The following is a 23,629-nucleotide window of genomic DNA, read 5'->3' as shown; positions in this document are numbered from 1 at the left end:
CCATGAATGCCTGCGTGGCGCCGATGATTAAGCACTCCACAGTCAACGGCACCGCTGGTGGTTCCAAACCACTCCGAAGCCCTTGAGAACGAGGGCCTGGCGATCTGTCTCTGAAAGAGGGTGGCTGAGGAAAGGCCACTTGCTTCCCCTCCGCCCACGCTCGGTGCATCAGGGCCGATGCCACCATGGCGGCTGCGCTTTGGTTTGTAAAAAGAGCGAAAGAGATGAGCCTCACTTAATGATGGCTTAAAATCTTGGACCGTGAAATGGAAATTCAATATTTAAAGACAAATGGCCAGAAAGGATGGTTCAGAGTTACGAGGAACAGAGGATTGTGAGTGCAGATAATTGAATGGAAATCCCAAGACAGGCCACGTAAAAGCCTTGATGAACACATCATTAATACAGCAGAGGACGTCCTAGCACGAAGCTTCTGGCAGGATGCTGAGGAGCCGTAATTATCAGTGGAAGCCAGTTCAGAAAAGGCAGGCGTTACGTGGCATGCAGATCTGCATGTTTTAATTTCATGCTCAATTAAGGTGAAAGCAATGTTCACATCGTGGTGCAGCAATAAGATGCCCAGAAATGAGGGGGTTTGTTCTGCAGCCCCTGTTCTGTTTGGAATGGGAGGGGTTACGAGGTCAGACTCGTTCACAAAACCAGGCTTCCACAAAACCCTGCGGAATGGAATGGGCAGGGTTGCCGATGATTATGGCTGTGCTAGCTGGGGTTTCCAGAGAAACAAACCAACCACACTCATTGATGTATACAATAGAAATTCACATCAAGAAAACAAAATCTATATATAAAGGAAGTGGTCCCCACAGCTACCGAGCAGAAGACCCAGTCCAGCTCCATCCGTGGGTCTGACTCTGACTCAGAAGCTGTTCCTGACTCCTGCAGCTCCCTGACCAAGAAATTAGGAAGCAGGAAGATGAGGCAGTAGGCAGGAGGATCACAGGCTGGTGGTGGCAGAGTCGAGTGGATCCAAGGCAGGCAACGTGGTAGACTGCCAACAGCTAAGACCTGCAGGCCGTATGGTGAGCTGCCAGCTTAAGTCCGAAGGAACGAGATGCAGGATTCAGGCCGGCAGGAGAGAGAAGAAGAGAGCAAGCCAGTTCTCCACAGTCTGTTTACAGATGTGAACTAGGCCACACATCCTAGGACGTGTCAGCAGGCAGCCCCCCACCTTACACGGGAGACATTACTAAGGCTGGTGGCCCAGCAAGTAGACCCCAAACTTATCACACTGTGCATGGCCATGTGGAATGGGAGTGGCAGGTTACAGTGACACAGCCTGTCTTCTCAGCTCTGCACATGTGGAGACTCAGTGATGGCCCTTCTGGTGGCGATGGAACTTGCCCACTTGAATGTCTTCAGGATGAGCTTCACAGCAATACAAAGAGCCCAGCCTAGAGGCTTCGGTTGGCAAGACTCACTTCCTTGGTTGGGGAACCCTGCCCGGGTTCCATATCGGAGATCAGCAGCCAAAAAGTCAAATACCTGGAGGGAGGAGAGAAGTGTAGTGAGGACACCAGGTTGGGACAGTGCTGCTGAGGAGTGGGAGGGACCATGGGGAACCAAAGAGCCCATGCCCCAGGGAAGTGTCTCAAGCCTTCTCAGCACTAGCTAGTTGTTGCCCTCCAGGAAGGCAAGCCCAGTTTGGTCAAATCTCCTATTTTCTGAAGAGAAGTACGTACAAAGTCCGCATTTTCTGTAAATCATTTGGCCATTACTTTGGTATCTGTTTCCACTGAGATGCTGTAGGCTATAAATAATAAAAGACCCAGCTAAAAGCAGCTTAACCAACAGGGGGTTTTTATTATCACAGATAGCAAATCAAAAGGTAGGTGGCCTCAAGGATGCCACGCTTATTCCACCCTCCTCTTGACCTTGAGCATATCAGTGGCGCTCATCCCATGGTCACAAGATAGCTGCAGCACCGCCAAAATCACCTCTTCATCCAACTCTGCTCAAAGGCAGGAAGCCCTATAGGAGATGGTCATGGAGCTAGAGCACGTGAGCTCTTTGTGGATCTCTCTGTCAGGGACACAAATGTTGACCGATGACCAAAATTCTTTCTACTCAGGAGCTTAGGAGAAAGATAAGACTACCCAAAGACTTGCCGTTTCAGAAACCCTATAGAGAGCCGCTCTGAGTTGAAATGGATTCAATGGTAGTAGGTTTGGGTTTAGTCTCCTCCAAGCTGTCAGCCACCACATACAGTTCTGGGGGGCAGTGAGATTCCTGGTCCTTCCCCCGCCTGGGGTAGTCTGTCCCCAGCCTCTGCTGAGTTCTGTGGTCCAAAGCCGTGGCCTTCCTGGCAGTGGCTCCTTGTGTGGGGCCTTGTCAGAGCAGAAAAGGAAGACCGGAATTCTTGTCCATCTAAATGCTTGCTTATCTTCCTAAATCCTGCTGACCTCCCGCGTCTGCTGTCATTTCCTCCTCAGTGTCCCTGTCCCTGTGGGAGGAGCCCATTAGTGGAGGTGCGGGAGCAGAGGTGGAGATACACACACGTGTCTGCCCCGCCTGCTGTGTGCTCCTGCCACTGTCCTGTGGGCCAGAGCACCTGCCCTTCACTGTGTGCACCTCGAGCGGCTGCTGTTGTTAGGTGCCATTGGTCCGTTCTGACTCACAGCGAGCCTTTGTGCAACGGAACGGAACGCTGCCCGGTCCTGCACCTTCCTCGCCGTTTTTCTTAAGCTTGAGTCCGTTGAGGCAGCCCTGTGTCCATCCATCTCATTGAAGGTCTGCCCCCTGTCCACTGCCCTGTTGTTCCCAAGCAGGGTGCCCTCCTCCAGGGATCGGTCTCCTGACAACGTGGCCAAAGTGGGTGAGACAAAGCCGCCTCCTCCTTGCCCTAAGGAGCATTCTAACTGTACTTCTCCCAAGACAGGTTCATTTGTTCTTTTGGTGGCATCCCTGGTATTTTCAGGATTCTTCACCAGCCACGCACTTCATATGCATCTCATCTCCGTGAGGGGTAGTAGGGATGAAATTGTGTGTCTCCCACAAAAAAGGCACCTGGCAATCCTCGTTCTAGCCCCATTCCTGTGCACGTGACTCCATGCGGAACGATGTGCTAGGAATTCTGCTCGTGTCCACATCCTCTGCCTCCTGCTCCAGGACCTGGGACCGGAGGCTGGATGGCCCTGGTGAGTGTTGTGTGGGATGGGGAACGCTACACCCCAATAGTCACACAAGCCTTTCCTTATGGACACTCCTGTGTGCACGCTCACTGGTCTCACTCTGTGCTTCCTCTTCCCCCCAAGAGGCCAAAGCCTTTCGCCAGGGCCTCCCCGTGGTGCTCCTTTCTCTCCCTGGTACAGGACTCCTCAGCTGGGCTCCCATCCTCCTAGTCCCAACCACCGTGCACTCCCAGCTGGAATGAGGGCTTCCTAAGACCCTTCCTGGGCTGCAGCCTCCCGATGGATTCTGGGCCCCACAACTGACCTGTGTGTCCGCTGCAGGTGACTGAGGACATATTAGAGGGCAGCGACACAAGGCTCACCCAACCTGGGGGCTTCAGGTGAAGACAGAGCCTGCATCTTAGCCCAGACTGCACGCTTGATTCTGATGTGACAGAGACACCATATTCCCTTCCTTCCGGGTGCGCATTTCTCAAAGCAGCGTCCTCAGTTGACCTGTACACCTGTAGGGGGCATTTCTCCAATTTCTAGGTACTACCTGAGACCTACTGAGTTAAAATATGGGGAACAAAGGCTGGGGGGGGGGTGTTAGTGTAATTAACAATGATTGGCAAGTGAGTCTCAGGACCCTACGTTTGGGGCAGGCCTTCCAATTGGTTCATGCGGGTTCGATCCTCCTGGGGCAGCTGTTTTCTGCCCTAGATAGACTGACTCAGCATCTGTGGGTTAACATGCTCCCCAGGTGATTCTTAGAGATCCCCAAGGGATTCTCATGGATACACAAAAATCCCCGGGGAGGGAGCTTGTTAGCCTGTAGGTGCTGAGTCAGCCTAGCCCTGGGTTGGGATGACCTCGCTTCTGCTTCCTTGCTCCCTAACGTAAATCAGAGAGATGAGCCTGTCTTATCAGGGTGTCCGTGGGACAAACTCTCCTCCGGGTTGGGTGGTGGTGGTGGGGGGGTGGATAATAATAGCAATATTTCACACTCAGCATGCCATCTACGGTGGAGCCCCACTGCCTCACCCACTTCAACTCACATCCTAGGAGTCTCCCTTGCTCATTCCTTTCCCTCGATCCCCACCATGGAATCCATCTTACCTTCAATGCCCACTTCAGACCTGTCCACTCATCTCTACCGCCAGTGGCTCCTTTGTCCAAGCCACCATCTTGTTCGGCATGAACAACTGTCATGGTGTCGCCTGCTCTCCCCACATCCACAGGTGTCCCTGCATCCTGTATTCAAGAGCCAAAGAAGGTGGGTTCCTCTTTTTTTGTTTCAGGTAGTATTTACATAGAGGAAATGCCACCATGTTCCAGTGTGAGGAGCAGCGGTGATGAGTTGGGTTGGCAAGCACAACGTCAGCTAATTAAAACCCCCCAGCTGCCATGAGGAAGAAAGCTGAGGCTTTCTGCTCCCATACAGATTTGCCCCTGCTGGGGCAGATATTTTGGTGGCCCCTAGTTGGGACTGTTAGGAATGATGCCGCTGTGAGCATTTGCATCGATGTTTTGTGTGGGTGGGTGTTTGTATTTACTCGAGATATAAATACTAGGAGTAGTATAGATGGACCATAGGGTCAATGTATGTTGAGCTCGATAAAGTTTTGCTATAGTGCTGTGCAGCATGGGGCACCATTCACATCTATATCAGCAATGTACGAGTGTTCTAGCTGCTTCCGATCCTGGTCAAGCCTTGGTGTGGTCGGGCTTTATGTCTTTAGCAATTATTGCAGATGTGTAGTGATACTGCATTACGGTTCTGATTCATGTTTCTCTGATGACTCATGATTCTGAGCATCCTTCTATGTGCTTGTTGACCAAAGTTATGTATTTTTAAACATATAATATGTCTCTGCTACAGAGGCTTCCTGGAACACTTTAAAAAACCCTTGACCCCACACGATCGCCGTTCATGACTTGTTTCGTTCTCTCTTTCCGACCTCATCTGGCCTTCCTCTCCCTCTGACTCACACTGGCCTCCTGTGTGTTCGTTAAACGAGCCAAGCTGGTTCCACCTTGGTAGGCATGTACCCTTTGCTTGGCCACCTCTCTCAGAGCTCTTCCAGGCTGGCTCTTTCCCCCCTCTCCTTTTCAACCTCATGGCCATCTACCTCTCAGGTGGCTCCTCCTCTACCCTTCCATCACACCTACCCCCACCCCCACACAGTTATTTTACTACCACCTTTTCTTCTTTTAATATCCTTCATGTGATAATTAGATCAAGGAGCCCTGGTAGTGTTGTGATTACTCACTTGGCTGTTAACCACAAGGTCAGCAGTTTGAAACCATCAGGAGCTCCATGAAAGAAAGATGAGGCTTTCTACTCCCGTAAAGAGTTACAGTCTTGGAAACCCCCAGGGGCACTTCTGTTCTGTCCTAAAGGATCACTATTATTCAGAGTCAACTTTGTGGCACTGAGACTAATAATGCCCCCCAGGTCTTGGGCCCCTCTCTCCCATTCTTCTCTGCTCTTACTAGAGTGCACCTCTCTTAGAGGCACCGGTATCATTCATGTCTCATTGATGACCTGGTCCCCAGAGCCTGCCACAGAACCTACCGTAGACCGGTGCTTGATATGCTTCCTAAATGAATGGATGGCTACATCATGTTATTTCAATATCGCCATTCTTCCCACTGAGGCAGGAAGGTGTTCCTTTTCGTAGGTGGGAATTGATGGCTCATCAAGTTTAGGTTGCCTACTGTCTTAGGCTGGCTTTGCTAGAGAAGAAAAGCTGGTAAAGTTCATATAGATATAGATCATATATATATATCTCACTTGATGAGATTGATGGACATGTGGCTGTAGCAGTAGGCTCAAGCACGGCAGCAGCTGTGAGGACGGCACAGGACCCGGCAGTGTTTTGTCGTGCTGTGCTGGGGTCGCTGTGGCTCAGGACGGACTCGATTGCCCCTGAAAACAACAACGTTTTATCTAAAGACACTCGCAGAAATGCTGGTGACTGGAGTGGCACTGGACTGGAACTTGGGCAGTGATGTGTTGGGGATGGTGAAAGTGTGTGTCTATACAGAGAGAGGAAAAAAGTGTATATACAGAGAGAAAGAGGAGAGAGAGAGGTGCATATTAAGGAGATGGTTCACACAGCTGCAAAATCAGGCAAGTCCCAAGGCCATGGGTCAGCTGTCAGACTTGAGGCTTCTCTTGACCCCGTAGGGGTACAGGAGCTGATGAACACAGAATAGTAAGTAATAGGGAAAAACACTAATTCATGGGCTATGGAGGATGGTGAATCCTGATTGGCTGGTAGTATGGCAGGCCACTGGTTCAAGTGCTGAGAGGAGGAAGCTGCCAGATGTAGACCCCACGATGAACAAAAGAGCAGCCGGAATGTTCTTGAATATATTAGATGCAGGCCAACCCTCTGAGGCAACGTCCTTGCCACTGATTGGCTGCTCATAGCAGATCTCATCATGGGGGCAGGGTGGCTACATCCTTGCTGCCAAATCACTGGGATTCATGGCCCAGCCCTGTGGACACTCACTTTCACCATCCCCAACACATCCCTGCCCAAGTCCCAGTCCAGTGCCACTCCAGTCACCAGCATTCCTGAGAGTGTCTTTAGATAAAATGTTGTTGTTTTCAGGGGCAATCGAGTCCGTCCTGAGCCACAGCGACGCGGGCACAGCACGAGACACTGCCGGGTCCTGTGCCGTCCTCACAGCTGCTGCCGTTCTTGAGCCTATTGCCACAGCCACATGTCCATCCGTCTCACCAAGAGCCTTCCTCTTCTTCGCCGCCCCTCTACTTCTCCAAGCGTGATGTCCAAATCTGAGAAGAACATCGATTTTCCTTTCCTTCGTTTATAACACGGAATGTTTCTTCTCTGAGAGTTTTCCCAGAAGGCGCAGAGCTATTTCACGTGAAATGTGGGGGGAGACGCAAGACAATAACAAAACTCAACCCAATCCCACTACCCGGAAGGTGGCTGTTTACATTAAGCAAAGCAAACAAGCCAACTAAGTAAAATGCACTTTTCTTAACTTAGGGGCTGTCTATAAACAAACAACAAACAAACAAACATCAACTCGCTGCCATTGAGTCAATTCTGACTCACAGCGACCCTATAGGCAGAGTAGAACTGCCCCTGTGGGTTTCTGAGACGGTAACTCTTAAAGGGAGTAGAAAGCCTCATCTTTCTCTCACGGTGCAGCTGGTGGTTTCAAACTGCTGACCTTGTGGTCAGCAGCCCAACGCATAACCCACTATGCCACCAAGGCTCCTTTGACCATGACACTAATTTATAAGCTGGATTTTCTAATTTGTTTGTATGTGATGCTATGCATTCCAATCGGATCCACAAAGATCTCAAGAAGTTATCTATTGCACACTTGCAGCTACAAGCTTATGTGTTAAATAAACCTGCCAACTAGGGGTAACAAAGGCCTCATCTCAACTATAGTTTAATGAGAACATTCATTAAATCCTAATCTAGGCAAAGACAATGGTACATCATCTGGATGAGGGAGATCATTAGCACAAGGCCAAAATGACGTCCAAGAGTCTACAATCAAGAAGGTAGTTAAAATATGTACAAATGTGCTTGACACAACGGATGGAGGTATGCATTGTGCTAAGAGCTGTAAGAGCCCCCAATGAAATGTTTTTTGTTTTTTTTTTTAAAGAAGAAGCAGCTAGTTCAATAAGACACGGAACAAAGGAAATGGCCACAAGTTCATGATTGGAAAGCTATCACTGCATCACAGTAACAGGTGGGACTACCAAATTGGGAACAGTCCCATGATTGGGACATATACATATGTTAGAGGAATTTACAGGATTGGCCAGGGCCTTGTTACCAAGGGGATGGGGCATAACAGGTGGGGCACATGATCATGTGACCTCCAGTGCTGTCCGTCAAGGACACACTGAGGCAAGCCCCTCAGGGAGACTGCCCCTCCCTGGGCTGGCTGGCTGGTGAGTGGTTGGGGCTAATCTACTTTCCAATGTTCTCTGCCTGAAGGTAAGATGGCTCTCATCCCTGGTTAATGGTCAGAAGAAATTCAGTGGAGGTTTAATCCACGTGGGGACTCTACACATACATTTTGGGTTTTCACTGTTATCTATAATCTTCTGCAAACGGGGTAATCCTAATTTAAGCCCTAAAACAAAACCAAGAGGCCTTTGAGAGAATGGCCAGAAAAGGAGAGCCCAGGGGAGTTTCTAAATCAAGCTCAGAAGGGCAATAAGAGAGAAATTCAAAATACCAAGTGCAAGGAGAGAAGTGTGGACAGATCGAGGACAGGCAGTGGACAGCAAAGATATTTTCTCTTTGATTATGCCTTCAAGCAGGTTTGCCAAAAGATAGCACATTTAGTGGAATTATTTCCCTCCAGGGTGCCTAAGTGGTAAAGCTACTACTTTAATGCAAATCGAGTTAAGCTTGGGGAGTGATGGATTGAACATTTCCTGCACAGTTCAGCACTGGTGTGTCCTAACTCTGCTGGTTTCTTCTGAGCAGTCTGTCATTTATCAGGCCTTTCTGGGGTCCCGTTGCGATGTATCTGTGACATCTCTTGTTTCTGTCCTTCTGTGTGTTCCTCTCTCTCTCTCTCTGAATTGCCGCCGTTATATTCACTGGGTGCCTAGACTTCTGGGTGCTGAGTGTGGCAGGCTGCAGCACCACTTCATCCGCCTTGCCCACACTGAAAGCCTAGCCGGCTCTTTTCTGTGACAAAAGAGCCTTGCATGGAGAAAAATCCCTTCAACTGTGCAAACGCTATCTCATTATCCTGAGCTGGAGTGAGGAGCCTCGCAAATGTTGCCATTTCAGTAAGAAAAACCTTTGAAATCTTTTAAGATGATCTTCCCATTTGCGTCCTGCCTCTCCCTTCCACCCCACCCCCACGTCCCATCCCTGGGAAAAGCGCTGAATGCTCATTCGTTGCGTCTTGGAGGGTAAGGAAGGTAACTGATTGAGATCTCATCCTTGTTCCTGTCAACGGGAATGAGAATCTCTCCTATCTCTGCTGTTCTCTGGGGGCTTCCCTCCCCCAGGTCCTGCACTTTTGCAGCACTGGAGGGGACTGTGCTAGTGACCCTGCTTTCTTGAGACTCTGGTCCTGGGGAGATGCTGTTGGGAGTTCCAGGTGATAGCGCCTGAGGGGATGATATTGGGGTTCCAGAGGGGAAGGTGGAGCCTGAGGATGAGGTCAGAGTTCTAGAAGAGATGATAGAATCTGCGGGATGGTGCTGGGCTTACAGAGAGAATGATGTTGGGGTCTGAGAGGGGATGGCATTGGGGCTCCAGAGGGACATAAAGGCTAGAGAATGCCTGTGTGTCAAGCTCTGGTTTGGGCCTTGGGGAGACATTAGGGAAGCAAATAGATGAACAACCACTGGAAGGCACCGAGAACTCATCGGAAGAGTTTTATGATCCTGTGGGAAGGTAGGAGGATATTAGGAGATTGGAGGAGGGGATATGATCTCTCCCCAAGCATGGGGTCCCCCAACCTCAGCAAAGCTAGATAGACCCAAGAGTGCAGCAGACGTGGAGCTCTGTCACGCCACATGGGTCGGGTGGTGAGTAGATGGGTGAAGACTGGAAATCATGGGGCTTCTTGAAATGGTCCTTTCTGCCCAAGACTCCAGAACCTTTCCATGGATCTGGGTATGGAGAGACCTAGATTCATGTAGCTTCCATTTCTTGCCATGCCATTGAGGTGGCAGTGGGCACTCAGCGTCAAAATGATCTGATTTAAAGAAAACAAAATAGCTTGACGTGTCTTGTTCAATTAAGTTTCTCATGGCCAAGACTCGCCCAATATGATGGGAGGTGCATGTTCAATGGCACTGTCCGGGGGACTTTCCACTGGTCTTCAGAATATTGTCCTGCTGTTGGCAAATATATTGGTGGTTCTATTCCATGCTTCATTGAACATATAATTGAATGGGTAAGAGGAACAGCTCTAAAAGTTACTAGAAGTTTTCAGATATTAGCTCAAACACAGCTTTGTCCCCATAGATTTATATCCTAGTGCTAGGATATAAATTTATATCCACTAACCAGAAGTATAGCTTTGAGAAAGTTACTGCATTCTCTTACCCGAGTGGTTCACCTGTAAAATTGGGATAATGATAGCACTCACCTCAAAGGGTTATTTCAAGAATGGAATGAATCCAAACATGAGAAGAACCTGGGAAAGGTGTCTGGCACCTGACAGATGTTTGGGAAATATTGCTGGCTGATATTAGAGAAAGAAACTGATATTTACTGACCACCCACCATGGCGCTCTGGACTTGATGGCTTCTGGAGTTCTGTCTGTCCTCTTCTACATCCTACAGACATGGGTCTCTCATACGATCGTAGTCTTCTTTCTAATCTGCCTTTTCCTAGCAGTGGGTGAGAACTCTGGTTGTAAATTGGATTGACCAAGCAGAGCCTTAACACCTTAAAAAGAAAAGCAGAGGTTTACCAAAGATCTATCAGAGAGAAGGCAAAGTGGGCTCTGTAAGCACAGGCTTTTGTGTCTGTTTCTGCCATTGTGTATACTGCAGCATTCTTGGCATAGTTCATGAACACATCTTCCTACTTTGGGACAGGGAGCTGTCCAGGAATCCACTCTTGGGATTACTGCGTTGGGAAGAGAGAGAGAGAGAGAGAGAGAGAGAGAGAGAGAGAGAGAGAGAGAGAGAGAGAGAGAGAGAGAGAGAGAGAGAGAGAAAGAAGAAGAAGAAGAAGGAGGAGGAGGAGGAGGAGGAGGAGAAAGGAATATGTTGTTTCATCTAACTCTCGAAGAATTGGATTTTCCTGAGGATGCTTAAACTCTGGGTTGTATTGGGATGGGCCTGTTTTTCTAGGAAGGAATAAAGACAATGGTGTCCAATAGGCCTAGAGCCGGGCACTGGGCTATATGGTGGAGGGTGGCTGGGGAGCTGTCCATAATACACACGTCTTGTCTGACCTCCATTTTCACGACAGACCTTCAATTTCTTCTTTCTCTTTGAATTGGATTCCACATGTGGTAGCAGGTACTGGATCCAAGATGGCTTTGTGACCTGAGACTCGCCGTAGTCACGATCTTTTCCTCTGTAGCATGATGGTAATGATACGTGATCTACCTAACACACAGGATAATTGTAGAGCTTATCAGAAACAATTAGAATGAAGTCTTAGAAATCTAACTGGTTGTTATTGCACTAACTGAATATATTTCTTGCACACACGCACGCTCTCTCTCATACATTTATGCTACAGCATCTGCAGTCAGGAGCTTGTGGGATGAGTGGCTGGGTTAAGAGAGAAGCCCTAGTCATGAAGCAGATTATAGAGATTTAAATAGCACTCTGGTGGCATGATGTTCATGCATTGTGTTGCTAACCGCGAGGTTGGCAGTTCAAAACCACTAGCTGCTCCACAGGAGAAAGATGAGGCTTGCTAATTCTATAAAGAGTTATGGTCTCAGAAACCCACAGGGGCAGTTCTGCCCTGTACTATAGGGTCACTATGAGTTGGAACTGACTCAATGGCAGTGAGTTTGGTTGTTTTTTTTTATTGGTTTTCTTAGCATCAGGCTCTCACAAACAAGGCCAGCCAGGCCTATACGTAATTGGTAGATCTGGTACCTTCCGCTTGAAACTGGTCTGCTGCCTGGAAGGCACCAGACCTCTTTGCTTTGTAGATGCTACCTCAAAGTGTTCCATCAGTTGAAATCACCATAGGATGGAACGTTGCCTCATAGGAATGTCTGTCTGCTCAGAGGGGAATTTCTACGTCAGAAAGAATGACTAGCATAGGCAGTCCACATTGCATCATCACCCACCTATGTGATCTATGACTGTCTGAACGCTTTCTACCATGTGCTTCACCACACCAGGAACAGCACCCTTGGAAGAGGTATCAACATGCTTCAAAGATAGAATTGATGGCCACTGACACTTCCAATAAAGCAGAACATGAGGGAGCAATGTCTATAGCACCAGAAGTTCACATCAGAAGCTTACTGTTTGAACAATGAGTTTTTACAGTGGGCTCATAGTTAAGAGTCAGTAAAGAAACGATGAATACTTACACCCTGTCAAGAATAACTACAGGCAGTCGCTATACATTCTCCGTTCTCAGAAGGATGGGCTGAATGATGATGAGGAGTTCTTTCTTTCTCCTTATTCTTGATCATCTCATGGTATAAGACTAACTTGGGAGCCATCGTTTCTTAATAATGAAAGGCCATGGTCAAAATCATGGCTGGAAGGATTTACCCTAAACTCTACAGAATCCACAAATGGTAGCGGTTTGGAGCCTTCAATAGGATGAGAACAAAATCAGTCACTATTTAGTATTAGATTTAGGAATGCTCACATCCCCAAACTTTGCTCCCTCTGGTTAGTTTTGTTAACTTGTGGTTAAATACTTTGATTTTCTGTCAGTGCCCCTTTCCCCTCGCTCGCATGCACCTTTCCTTCAGGAATGACTCATTCCCCCCTAGGCCCAGTGGGTGTGGGACCGTTTCCCCCTGAGCTGGCCAGTGAGGTGTGGCCTCACCTGGCCAGTGAGAATACAAATACCTTTGGCCTTTGTGATTGATTGAAAGATAAACATGTGACCCACAGCCGGCCAATTAGAACTAGTGAGCGTCAACTCTAGGACTTGTGTTGGAATCCTTGTGAAGTGATTTATCTTTGTCTGGTATTGCCATGAGGATGGAGCGGAAACCTGGAACAGCTGTAAGCGTCCTCAGAAGAGGCATGTGCTTGATGCCGGAACCCACACAGAGGCTACCAGAGCCAAAAGATGCAGAAATGAACTGTTCCATTTGCACCTCTGGACATGAGGTTACTTTAACCAGCCCTGCCACTGGATTTTCAGTTACTGGAGCAAATGAATTTCCTTTTTGAATTCAGCCTGAATGGAATTGTGTTCCCCCAAAGCATGTGTCAACTTGGCTAGTCCATGATCCTCAGGATTGTGTGATTATCTTGGGTCCTAATGGAATTGTCCCATGTGCGGTAACTCCTGACATTTGAGATGTTAATGAGGTCGGATACAATCTATGGAATTATGTTGGATCTTTTTTAAAAAAAATCATTTTATTGGGGGCTCATACAGCTCTTCTCACTACCCATCCATCCAGCCATTGTGTCAAGCACATTTGTACATTTGTTGCCATCATCATTCGCAAAACATTTGCTTTCTACTTGAGCCCTTGGTGTCAGCTCCTCGTTTTCCCCCCTCTCCACTCCTTCCTCCCTCATGAACCCTTGATAATTTATATATATATATATTTTCATATCTTACACTGTCCAGTCTCCCTTCACCCACTTTTCTGTTGTCCATCCTCCAGGAAGGAGGTTATATATAGATCCTTATCATCACTTCCCCTTTTCCACCCCACCCTCCTTCTACCCTCCCGGTATTGCCACTCTCACCACTGGTCCGGAAGGGATCATCTGTCCTGGATTCTCTGTGTTTCCAGTTCCTATCTGTACCAGTGTACATCCTCTGGTCTAGCCAGATTTATAAGGTAGAATTGGGATCATGATAGTGGGGGGGGAGTGTGCATTTAGGAACTAGAGGAAAGTTGTGTGTTTCATCATTGCTACACTGCACCCTGACTGGCTCATCTCCTCCCTGAGACCATTCTGTAAGGGGATGTCTAGTTGCCTACAGATGGGTCTTGGGTCCCCAATCTGCACTCCCCCTCATTCATAATGATTTGATTTTTTGTTCTTTGTTGCCTGATACTTGATCCCTTCGACACCTTGTGATCACACAGGCTGGTGTGCTTCATCCATGTGGGCTCTGTTGCTTCTCAGCTAGATGGCCACTTGTTTACCTTCAAGCCTTTAAGACCTCAGACGCTATATCTTTTGATAGCTGGGCACCATCAACTTTCTTCACCACAATTGCTTATTCATCCATTTGTCCTCAGCGATTCTATCAGGAAGGTGAGCACACAATGTATGACTTTTTTGCTCTTTGATGCCTGATAACTGATCCCTTTGGCACCTTGTAATCACACAGGCTGGTGTGCTTCTTCCATGTGGGCTTTGTTGCTTCTTAGCTAGATTGCCACTTGTTTACCTTCAAGCCTTTAAGATCCCAGACAATTATGTTGGATCTTATCTCAATCTCTCTTTTAGACATAAAAGAGACTGAACAAGTGAACAGAGATTGGAGGGACCTGGTTACCATCAAGAAAGAAGAGCTGGGAGCACAGTGTCTTTTAGACCTGAATCTCCTAGACCTACGGAGAGATGAATGCCAAGACACACGGGCATCTCCCAGAGTCAGAGATATTGAAAGGAGGCAGGGACTCCAAACTGACCACACACACAGTGTTCTCCTAGTTCGGGCACTTTGGATGCTGACTTGTAGCTACTGAAGGATAAGAGAGTACATTTCCGTTTGTCAGAGCTACCATTTACAGTAGGCCTGCTCTAGTGCTACAGCACTAGATAACTAAGACACAGGGTTAGTTAGATTTTGCATCTCATGCGCTTAGAGAGACTGGAGATGGCTTTTAGGAGCACCCAGGGCAGTGAATCCACACCCTAAGCACAAGCAGGGTCATTTCCTCCCTTCTCATGGATTTTCCCCCCCTCTTGTAAGCCTTGTACTTTCCTCATGATGGTTTCACTGGCTTCTGGTCTACTTTTGTTCACCTTCAGCCCTCAAGCCAGCCATCGCGCCCCATTCCACAAGGTCGTGTTTGGAACATGGAGAGAGAACTTCATGGTATTCAACTTGCTCCCTCATTAGCACACTGTTTTCCTACCTTGGGTGACTCAGGTTGAATGCAAAGCAGATGAGCTGGGTTGGATTCCTCGGTCTCCCTTCATCAGCCTGAGCAGTTACACCCAGCAGGGCCGCAACTTGCGTTTCTGTCTGATGGCCAGAGCTACCACCTTGCCCTGCTATTGGTGCCCACAATGCCATTTTGGAAAATGTAGGCATATGACTGTCCCATCTGCCCAAAGATGAGTGTCTAAACAAATGCACATTTGGATCCATTTTTACTTTGATGTGATCTGCAGGGAAAGTTCTCCCTGGGGGTTTGTTTCTCATGGAAATAGGAAGAAAGTAGGCTCATATGCGGTCAGTATCACAGGCAATAGAGAAATACATTAAATACTATTTATAAATAATGTTTACAATGACGATTTTAGATATCCACGAAGGGTTGTAGACATCGTTTCCTGAAGTGGGCAGCCTGGCCACTGCAGAGAAAGGGGAGTTTCTAGGGTTCCTTTTGTTATGTGTGTTGTCTTAGGGTCTAAAGAAGCAAAACCTGCCTCGATATCAAGAAAATCACGGAAGCAGTTTTGTAGATGTGGAGAAGTCCAAGTCCAGGCAGGTGCCACATCTGCGGGTCAGGTGTTCCGCCGGAGGCTTCTCTTGGCTCTCTTAGCTATGATAAACCCCCAAATCAGCAGGAAGACCAGCAGGTTGGTGGATGCTGAGGTGGATGAATCCAAGGTCAACAGGTCAGGTGGCATATCAGATGGCAGGCCACTAAAGTATCCTAGAGTCAGCAGTGCAATACGGCAGGCTACTGGCTCCAGTCCAAAGAATCAGCGTTCAGTAAGCCAGATGCAGGACCCAGACCCAACAAAAGGCAAGCCGTGCCTGCTTATATGGGAGGAAGGACACCCTACCCACCACCCCTAGGACACTACTTTCAGTTATATCAGAGCTCGGACCCGAGGAAAGGTGTTAGAGCTCACCTTAATTTTCTTACAACTGATTGGCTCCTCAAAGCAGATCTCATTATGACACTGATGTTATTGTGTTACGTAAGGTCATGGAGGATGACTAGGAGTTAGCTGCCAACCCGCTGAGAATCCACCTGGTGGGCAGTTCGAAACCATCAGCACCTCCGCAGGAGAAAGACTGGGCTTTTCCCTCCAGTAACCAGTTACAGGCTCAGAGACCCACAGGGCTCGCTATGAGTGAGCACTGAGTTGGTGGCAGTGAGAGCTGGTACATTTGTCAACTTGAACCAAGTTCAGTGTCCTGGCTCACAGCTCCATTGTGTGCTTGGCAGATGTCGATGTATCGTGAAATTGACAGTTGACAGCCTTTGGGTCTGATGGACAGCCACATTCTGGAAAAAGAAAAGGACCCCAATGTAAAACTTTTCACCAGAATTCATAAATAGGACCCAAGATCCTCCTTTTATTGGACAAGGAAGCAATCTTTCCCTTACTTTCAGAGGGACCGCTGGGAGCAGGGAGGCAGGAAAACACTTGCTAAGTGCGGTTTGACACAGAATGGCATTTCTGAGCAATATTTCCAAATTGGATATTTTTACAGATAAAAACAAGAGGAGGAAAGCAATGGAACTAAGAACTAGGCAGAAAAGGAAAGGGGAGGGACAAAAGGAGAGACAAGGAGTAGAGAGGTCAGAACTCTGCCACAGTAAATGATAAAACGTGAACCCACAAGGTCAGCAGTTCAAACCCACTAGCCAGTCAGTCAGCGAAAAGACTTGGGCAATGTGTCTCCATCGGGGTTATAGCCTTGGAAACCCTGTGGGGCACTTTCCCGCTGTCCTGCAGGGCTCCCTATGACTCAGAACCAGCTCAATAGCATACAGCAACAGCAACAACTGTGGCTAGAGGAAAGAAGACTTGGGGCGGACCAGTCATGGGAAGTGCCTGAAGGGGTAGGGACAGATCTAGAGCCACCATGTGGAAATCAGAAGCAGATCTGTTTCCTTGCATGGAAGGAGGAGCAAACCAGAACGAAGCCCTAGGAGAGAGACTTCAGTTCAATTGTAAGAACTTTCTTAATAGAAAAGAGGACTTCCAGGGGTGGGTGGCAACTTCTCTGTCTGGAAGTTCAGAGCAGAGGCCAGATACTTACCTAGGGAGTGTGCTGACAAAGGGATTCCTGCCGTGGGGAAAATGCTAGATCAGTGAACTACTGAGATTTTGTTTCTGCCTCTTGGCCATGTAGAGATCCTCTTAATATGACACCTAACAGCAGCTCACGTCATTTGAAGGGAAAATACAAAGAACAGAAAAACCTAGTTGGCTTATGAAGAGTTCAGAGGAGGAGACAAACCACCGCCAAGGAATGCTTTGCAGAAGTAAGGCTCCAAACCACACTTACTGCCATCGACTTGATTTCAACTCACGATGATCTTATCAGAAGCTGTAAGTCTTTACAAGAGCCATGTCCTTTCCTGGGGGGCTGCTGGTGGTTAGCAACCTAATGCACCCACTTGCAGTCATGAATGGGCCATTATTTCCCTTCCAAAGCCCAACCGGAGGCAAAGAGGTGGAATGAGACATTTCCCTTCCTCCTCTCGTAATTAAATTGAGCTGCTTCTCTCAGGAGCGTCAGGGTTCAGGCCTGTTGCTAGCCGTTCGGGAACATTGTCAGAGCTTCATGAGATGGTGATGAAGTGGCCCAGGCCCAGATGGTGCACAGTCCTTGTCGGCCGGAACACTGCCACCGCCCACACAAGCTCCCAAGCAAGAGACAGAAAGCAGGACCTGCAGCTTAATAACATTTGAGGTTAGTGCACGGCGCTGCAGTCCTGTGAGCTCAGCAGAATCAGAGGCTTGGACACACAGCCTTCTTCTGATCCAAAGCCTGTGTTGGCCTCCGACCGAAGAACAGAAAAACCCTGAGGTCTGAAGGGTGTGTGTTGGGGGCGAGTGATATTTAAGAGCTTAAATAGGAATTGATCATTTTTGTTTTTTAATGGAGCTAAGCAAATCCTGCGTTCCCAAAGCTACCACTTGGAAGTCCAAATGGAGAAATCCTCCACTTCCCACTCCTTCTTGGCTCGCGCTGTGCACGTGGTGCCAGCCAAGCCCTGCAGACTGTGCTCAGGAGCTCATTGTAAAATCATAGTGTTGAAGGCTGGGTCATTTTGTAAAAGGTGGACGTTAAGAGGGGAGAAAAGAATGTGTCATCACTCCCCACGAAGAGAAGAGAAACCCCAGGTCCCAGCCAAAGAGAATCTCACAAATGCGTGTTCCTCCCCTCGCCTTCTGTGAGCCTGTTTCGTGAGATGTGGGTTTCCTTCTTCGGCAAAGAAATCTCCGCGGGAGTTGGTGTGGGAGAGTGGGGAGGTGGAGGTGAGAGATACTCCTCCCGAACCTGTTATTGTGAATACTACCGAGTCACTTGCCACCTATCAGGACCTTCTGTTGCCTGGTCCTGCGCCAACCTCACCACCCTTGCTGGACTTGAGTCTCTGGTCGCGTTCCCTGTGTCCATCTGTCCTAGGAGGTCCTTGCTCTTTTCCTTGTGGTGCTTACTCTCTATTGTACCAAGCAGGATGTCCTTCTCCAGGGACTGGTCCCTCCTGTTCCCTTTTCCAAAGGCTGTCAGATGAAGTCTCACGAGCCTCCGTCCTGGAGGATGCTGGTTCTACTTTGTCCGAGACCAGACCCAGAGCGCAGGAAAGGGGCAGCCCTCTGCCCTGGATGGAGTTCATCTGTCCGTTATTAGTCTGGCCCACGCTGCATGGACCGCGTTTCCTTCTCTCACTCAAACGGGTTCTGCCCGTGGCTCTTCGGCGGCCCAGGCTGTCCGCTGACGGCTGAGGCCTTTTTGGAAATGTTTAGTCCGTGAAACGGCTGGCATCTCAGGTGGGAGGCCGACAAAAGTAGCTTCACCGGCAGGAGACTTTGACGGGAACGAAGGCGACCCCTGATTGTGGACTGAGGACGCTGGTTGGAGACAAAACTCACTTGAGGATGTAGCTTCCTGGGCTCTGTGTCTACGCATGACGCTTTCTGTTTCTGGCCCCTCTTTTCTTGCTTTTTTGGGGGGAGGGCGGGGGATGCTGGATACTGTAAAGGTTACCTTGTTGCCTTCCTGTAAAGAGAGTTCAACTTGACTGGTGGCCAGTCATTTGGACGTCAATTTGGTCTGTTGGGAAGGTTTTTAAAAGGCTTTGTTCTTCTGGCTCTGAAGGCATCTTGTCTTGGGCTAGTTCAGCAATGGTGAACTACCAAGATGTGACCCCTCCCCCCCCCACCCCTCCCGTGAGGTTTCCACTAGATTCCCTGGGTATCCAATGTGGTCTTTCATACTCTGGGTGGCTAGAATGTTCCTCAACTGTGTGAACCCAGGGCACTTGGCAGCTCACAGCTTCAAGATAGCTGTTCTTCAAGCGGATCTCAAGCGTTTCACCCTCAATGCCCGTATCTTTACATGCAGCCAAAGACTCAAAGGGATGTCAGGAGCTCTGTCCTAATGCAGCTCCTTCCTCCCCAGGACCTGCCCCGCGCCACTGCCACACTCTCTCTGAACTCCAATCTCTGCCCCCTCTACTCCGCAAGGTGGCCGTGTGGGACCCCGTCTTACCCCAGGGCCTCGGATTTGCCTCCTTAGAAGGTCTAAATAACAGCTCTGTCACTTGGTCACTGTGTGGCCTTGGACAGGCCACTGGACTGTACAGAGCTATCACAACAGCTACATGTTGATGAGTGCTCCCTGATGTGCGTATTGTTTCTGCTAACTCTTCCAGAAGCCCGTTGAGATGGCTGTTGTCACTGATAGGTGGCAGCCAGTTGGTTCCGACCCATGGCAAGCTTCTACCCAACAGAAGGGCCCTGTGCGGGCCCCACAAGGATCCCTGTGTTGGAGCCCAGTGCTGCAGCCATGCGATCAAGCCGTCTCCTTGAGGGCCGCCCTCCTTTGCGCTCCCCTCTCCTTTAGCAAACATAATGGAAGCGATACTGGTCACCAAACACCAGCCCGGCTCCTGGCCGTGTCTACGGCAGGGGCGTGGCTGGAGAGAACAAGGAGGACCATCTCAGAGAGCTGGTCAGCAGAGTTGGTTCTGTAGTCCCCGCATGCTAGCTAGCTGGGGACGACAGAACGTGGGCAGCTGTGGGGCACACTACCCTGGCTTGGTCTGGTCTGAGGTGCCAGCCAGGTGTGTAAAGGCAGGTGTAGCATGGGTGAGCTGGAGCTGTGGCAGAGCCCAGGTCTTGAATTCCCTGCACCTCTGGAAGACGGGGCACTCGCCTCTCCAGATCAGAGTTTTCAAGAAGCGCCAGTGTTCTAGCTTCTCTATAAAAATTCTCCATTGTTAAACGTTGACCCTATTTTCGACGTGTAGAAGAAATAGACTGGAGGCTGAATAAAGCTTATTTGTGAACAGGCTTCTGGAACCCTGGTGGTGTAGGGGGTTATGAGTTGTGCTGCAAACAACAAGGTCAGCAGTTCAAAGCCACCAGCTGCTCTGCGAGTAAAAGATGAGGCACTCTTCTCCCATAAAGAGTGACAGTCTCAGAAACCTACTGTGGCTAGTTCTGTTCTGTCCTGTAGGGTTGCTATGAGTCAGAGTGGACTCGAAGACAGTGAGTTATTGGTAGAGTGGGCTAGCAGCCAGTCACTGGTCCGAGATCCCATGTATTTTGCAAAGACTTTCCAGTCATCGGAACAAAAATGTGTTCCTTCCAAATTCCTTTGAGTCATGAGTCCCCTGCACTGTAGAGACAGCCATGGGCTGGAAGTAATATTTATTTTGGAATGGAAACAGAAATGGGTTTCTTTCCTCTCCCCCACCCTCTCTTAAAAGAGTCCAAAACAGAAGGCAAGGTGATTAATCTTATTAGTTTTTATTGAAACAAAAAGACCCATGAGCATGTCTGGGAGACATTGCCTTTGATGGAAGCCTTGCCAAGTGCTGATTCCAGACTGCCAGAAAAGCCCCATCCATCCGCACTGAACACTGCCCTCATCCTGGCTCCCCGGCAGGGACAGGGATGGCGCTGCCGCCCTCTCCCTGACAAAAGGAGAATGCAGACTATGATGGATGACCACCAGCTAACAACTCAGGTCACAGTCCAGATCCACACGGCCTGGTATGATACAGAGAGAAACACTCAAGGGTGTCGGGAAGCACATTTGAGCAGGAGCCCTGGTGGCATAGTAGTTATGTGTTGGGTTGCTGACCATAAGGTCAGTAGGTCAAAATTACCAGCCACTCCATGGGAAAAAGACGGGACTTTCTACTCCCATAAAAATGACAGCCTGGGAAACCCACAGGGGCAGTTCTACCCTATCATATCGTTCTAACTTATCATATAGAGTCAGTATGAATCACAATCCATAATGGCACTGAGTTGGGCTTGGTGACTTATGGCTGTGCGGGGTGCTCTTTTTTCTTTAAAAGAAAGAACAAAACATGCGAAGCATGAACAACAAAGGAAAACTTAGGAAAAGAAGACTTCACTACAATTGAAAACGTTTGTGGCTCCAGGACCATATCAGGAAAGTAGAAGGACAACCTACGGACTGGGACAAACCATTTGGGAATCAGCTATGAGGGACCAAACTCAAAGAAAATCCACTGAGGTGGAGTTGATTCTAACTCACAGCCACCTCATAGGACAGAGTAGAACTGCCCCACACGGTGCCCAAGCCTGTCAATCTTTGCAGAGGCTGGCTGGCTTGTCATTCTCCCACTGTGCAGCTGGTGGGTTGGAACCAAAGACCTTTGGGTTAGCCAAGTCAAGTTTTAGCCGCTGCGCTCTAGGGTGCACCACTATATATTGGCCAAGGGCTTATTTTCAGAGTAGATAAAGAATTCCTACAACAAAAAGATAACTCAATTTAAAAGGGGGGCGGGGCAGAACCGTCTGGGAGGGTGGGAGTGCTCTGATCAAGGCTGCTTGCCTGCGATGCACCCAGCCCTAAGTCTTCACAGGAATCTTGGGAAGCCAAAGTGAGGCACAATCAGATGTGTGAGACACCACTGACTGTTACTGTTCACGGGAAGTCAGGGTCAAATAGATCACATCAGCCCAGAAAACCCACGAATAGGAAGTGTCCTGTGTTTAAAGAGAGTTGGCAAGCATCTGAAAAAAAACTACATCATAGCAACCCATCTAAGCGCTCCAGAGGACCTGGTCTAGGCATACAGTGCCAGGAAGTGACTGCTTTCTTTAAAATATTGGATGATGGTTCAATTCCAATTTTCTTCTGGATGGACTACTGCTGTAAAGTCTCAGACAAGTACCTCTTGGCTATGACCTCTGTTTATTTCAAGAGGGCTGGATTGACTGTCAGCAAGATACATTTCTTTATTGCTCTCTATCTGGCTAAGACAGTTGAAGAAGAATCAAAGTATGAATCCCCACCCCACCCCTGGTGGGCTTTAGGAGAAAATTGTGCCTTGATTTCTTAGAGTGAAGGAACCAACTCTGGGATAGAATTGATTACAGGGCCCTGGTAAGCAGACGATGCTGGCAGGAGGTCATGGCCATTGCGCCGACCCATTATCTTTGGCAATGAGAAGGCTCTGGGCCTCACAGCGTGGAGCTGCGAGAAACTACAACAGAGATGACGTTCACCTGCCCTGGGGACCGAGTTCCACACTGGGGTAGATTGTTCACTGTGGTTAAAAAAAAAGAAAAGAAAAAGAAGATAGGTTAGACTGGTGATGTCTTCACCGTCTTCATCCAGTGCTACAGTAGAAGCAATGGAAAACCAATCCTGGGAATTACACAACTTATTCCCAACGGACCAATGGATCCTTCTCAAGCTGTTAACTGTGCGCCAGTAGCCAGCGATCATCAAGCAAGCAAAGAACAGGAAGCTCGTTTCCGGGAGTAAGACAAATCCACGGGGTGGTTTCCAGGAAGTGAAGCACGAGATGGCTCAGCTAAGTGTGGAGTTCACTGCAGAATGTCCACCTGTAAGACGAGTGTCACCATGGGACATCCAAGCGGGTTTTCAATGTCCTACATCTTTCTGTAGCTTTAGTTATTTTCAAAATTATATGCACAACTTCTACAAATGTGGGTACTAACTGAGAATATCAATTTGGGAAAGGAGGGATCTGGGCCATACAGTTCTCTTGGTACTTCCCAGTCTTCAGTGCAGGGGCTCTCACCTGGGGAACTCTCACCTGGGTGTGGTTTGAACGTCCTCAACGTGACAGCAAAGCTCATGTCAGAAGGGAGAAAGTAAGGCCATTACCATGATTAGAAGAAAAACACCATTTCTTGATGTCTGAACACACTCACCTGTGTGACCAACCAGTTTGCCGGTGTAGAGGTCGCCGATTCTGACTCAGGGACCTGGGATGGGGGCCTGTGCATTTGCCTTTCTCTCCGCTCTCAGGGCCTGCTGGTCCCAGGACCGTCTCATTAGTAGACCAGCTGACGTGCAATGTGAGCTTTAGAGACACTCACAAGCACTTCCCACCCCCCTCATCCCTCCCTCCTTTCTGTAACGTGCAAGCCCCAAGCGTCTCTGGTTGACACCAGCCTGGAAGCGGCTTGGGCTCTTGCCTGCCTCACTCCCACCCTCTGCACTATGCACGCATGTGTGCACACACACACACACACACATACATACACATACTGATCTATGTTTAATCTGTTACCCAAACCCAGCAATGTCAATTCTACCTCCACCTTCCCCTGCCTCTGATGTCCACTGACACTCTGCCTGATATTTTGTGACCCCTTCCTCTGGCTTGGGTTGTGTGTTTCTTCAGGGGTCCTGGTGGCGCTATAGTTAAATGCTCAGGAACAAACCCAAGT

General features: G+C 48.7%; 1 pseudogene; it reads left to right on the top strand.

Annotated features, from left to right (window-relative positions):
- The first annotated feature begins 20,888 nt into the window (after positions 1–20,888).
- Positions 20,889–22,694, top strand: LOC101646236 (annotated as a pseudogene).
- Positions 22,695–23,629: the final 935 nt, after the last annotated feature.

Source organism: Echinops telfairi, unplaced genomic scaffold (genome assembly GCF_000313985.2).
Source record: "Echinops telfairi isolate 266 unplaced genomic scaffold, ASM31398v2 ScPeMD7_70;HRSCAF=299, whole genome shotgun sequence".
Classification (NCBI taxonomy): Eukaryota; Metazoa; Chordata; class Mammalia; order Afrosoricida; family Tenrecidae; genus Echinops; species Echinops telfairi.
The sequence above is the reverse complement of the archived record's forward strand: the minus strand, read 5'-3'. Positions and strand labels throughout refer to the sequence as shown.